At 49.9% G+C, this 3214-nt stretch overlaps 1 pseudogene; it reads left to right on the top strand.

The window, feature by feature from the left end:
• Nucleotides 1-1855: 1855 nt before the first annotated feature.
• LOC149360957 (uncharacterized) lies at nucleotides 1856-2957 on the top strand (annotated as a pseudogene).
• The last annotated feature ends 257 nt before the right edge of the window (nucleotides 2958-3214 follow it).

Below are 3214 nucleotides of genomic sequence, written 5' to 3'. Positions count from 1 at the left end.
GGAATTGACCTTTATGGCCCTCTTCCCTTCACTGCCGCCGGCCACCGCTGGATCATCGTCGCCATTGATCATCTAACGCGCTATGCGGAACCTGCACCGTTACCAGCTGCGACCGCCTCTGAAGTAGCCGGTTTCATACTTCAGAACATCATTCTTCGTCACGGTGCGCCTAAGGAATTGCTCAGCGATCGGGGTCGCGTCTTCTTGTCCGGCGTCGTGGAAGCCCTCCTTCGGGAATGTCATATCGTTCACCGCACGACGTCTTCGTACCATCCGCAGACCAACGGCATGACCGAGCGCTTTAACCGGACCCTCGGCGATATGATGGCCAAGTACATTTCTGCCGATCACTCAGACTGGGACCGAGTTCTACCTTTCGTTACCTACGCTTACAATTCTGCAACGCAAGCCACTACTGGTTTTTCCCCGTATTTTCTTCTCTATGGCCGCGAGCCTTCCTCCATCATGGACACCATACTCCCTTACTGCCCCGATTCGTCCGAATTGACCACCGTCTCTCAAGCCGCTGCGTACGCCGAAGAATGCCGTCAACTGGCCCGTTCCTTTACTTCTCACGACCAGCACCGTCAGAAAAGCGCCCGCGCCGCTTCCCCCGGTCTGCCGCCGTCTTATGCTGCTCAATCCTTGGTTTGGCTTTGGGTGCCCTCCTCCAGCTCGGGGCAGTGTACAAAACTGCTGAGCAAATACCAAGGCCCCTATCGCGTTGTTCAGCAGACATCCCCAGTTAACTACCTGATCGAGCCCCTCACGCCTTCGTCTGACAATCGCCGCCGCGGCCGTGAAATTGTGCACCAAGACCGCCTGAAGCCCTACTACGACCCAGCCATCGTCTCGAGCCCCTAGGCAGCCAGGATGGCGCCTTTTCACCCCGGGGGTATTGTAATAAAGAGAGTTGGGGTTTGCTGCCCCAGCGGCTAGCGCCGACGAAGGAGACGAAGAAGATAGAAGACGAAGCTGGCGAAGCTCGGGAGCGCGCTTGCGAACGCTGGCCTGCTGAACAGCACCGCTTGAACAAAGACCGGCCGTTCACACTAATTGTGCGAGTCGTCTCATTACACTAAAATTTTCACTGCTTGAGCGAGCCTGTAACTATTGGCAAGTGTGTGTGGCGTTCGAGTGAGTTTTTGCTGCGCATGCAACAGCCATGGCAATACAGCCGAAATGAATTCTGCCGGAGCGCGTGATGAGGTTTGGTTTGCGGAGTTTAACGTCCCAAAGCGACTGATACTATAAGAGATGCCGTAGTCGTGGTCTCCGGGAAATTCGACCAGCATGTTATTAGATTCCGCCCACATGCGTACGCGACCACCTGCAAAAATATGCAGCGCTTGCCAGTTAATTGAAGGAAGCGTATCATAAATCCCGTCTGTGCTAACGCCGCGCGAAGCTTTATTTTTTTGCGATTTTGTTTCCACGCCAAGGAGGGTACCTTGTGGAGGATTACGTATGGTGCGACATGCTTCCCACAAGTTTCATCTGTAGCCCAGTGGAACCTCGAGCGGAGCCTACGTTGTGCGCAGTTTGCTTTTCAGAACAAGGACCGATGTCTATGGACTAGTCGACCGAGACTCTACCAGCGCCCCTTGTCCGTCTTTTTGTGTTTCGAGTGCACATTATGCTTGGGTGTGTTTATTCTAATTGCGTTTTTTTAGGCAAGCCTTCGTCTCACCCGAACCATTCGGACTACATTCCGATGGTGTTTGCGTACCGGGTGCAAAGTATTGTACAGTAGAAGCTGACAAGATACGAACGTGCTCAAAAGAAGCAGGATTTAAAGGCAGCTGTGTCTGCAGCAGCTGTTCCTGGCCTCTCCCTCGGTGCAAGCAAAGCTGTCATGGATGAGGACACTGCTCACAGAACGTGCGACACCGATAGCGAGACAGCACTCTTCATGCAGTACATTTCATATCTCGTCGATGAAAACAGATCCCTTAATAAGGGCCGGGTAGCCTCTTTAGAGCTATAAGTTTCAGCAGCCAAACAAAAAATTTCAGAACTGGAAAGCCACGGACAACCAGACCTTTCAAATATGACAAGGGCCGTAGTCATGCAGTCGGGCGAGAACGTGCAATTTGATACAGGTCTTGTTTCAATAAAGATGTTGAAAGCATTGCTTCAGCTGGTGCTGTCCGTCTGGAGGCCAACCCACAGGGCTTCACTTGATGCCGAACAGCAGCTCATTCTTGTGCTGATGCGTCTACGGCTCGGTCTTGTGACTAAAGACCTTTCATCTCGATTTGGAATTTCTATCAGCAGTGTAGGCGTCATTTTTCACTCATGGATCGACGTGCTGGCAGCAAACATGGAGAAATTTATCATTTGGCTGTCTCGACGTGTGCTTGAATCACACCGGCGTAAAGCAGTCAGCGACCAATTATTTGATCACCTGAGAGGGATAATTGATTGCACAGAGGTGTTTATTCAGAGGCCCACATACATGGATGCCAGAAGCAAGACTTCTTCGAACTATAAGCCCCACAACACTGTGAATGTGCTTGTCGCTATCACACCTTCAGGAGCCATATCTTTCGTTTCTAAAGCATGGGGAGGTAGAGTTTCTGACAAAGAGTTGACCTTGCAAAGTGGGCTTCTTAACAGGGTCGAAGAAGGAGACTTGTTTTAGTAGACTGGGTTTCCGATGTGAAAAAATGTTTTCTGCACATGGTGCCGCAATTCTGATGCCTTCCCTGACTAAGCGAAGGACGCAGCTACCAGGGGCGGAAGTTACTGAATCGAGAAAGCTTTCGAGTGTACGAATACACTTGGAACGGGCCATACAGCTGCTGAAAGTCGGCAGGGTCTTCCAAACAGTACTTCCAATAAGCTTTGTGAAGAGAGCTCGAGATGGTGATCAAGCAACCATTGACAAAATCCTCATTGTGTGTAGTGCACTCGTCAACCTCCAAACTACTTTAGTTAAGAGCCAGGTTGAGTAGCTGTGTGTTAGAAAGATGGCCCTTTTTTGGATGTATAAGCACTGCACAGTTCAGTGTGAAGTGATACCATTTTTTGTATGGAATGAGACCACACTGCCATGTAAACAAAAATTTTATTAGCACATGCCTTTGGTTATATCTGTACTGCACTTTTTTCAATGTCTGCAAACGCGATTTCTGGTTGCCTATTGCAATTTTTGTAAAGGTACACAAGAATTTGGTATACAGGGGTTATCTGTTGATATTTGTCTACAACA

This window comes from Amblyomma mixtum, chromosome 2, assembly GCF_055824585.1.
Source record: "Amblyomma mixtum isolate Tamu chromosome 2, ASM5582458v1, whole genome shotgun sequence".
Lineage (NCBI taxonomy): Eukaryota > Metazoa > Arthropoda > Arachnida > Ixodida > Ixodidae > Amblyomma > Amblyomma mixtum.
This window is presented reverse-complemented; position numbering and strand designations above follow the sequence as displayed.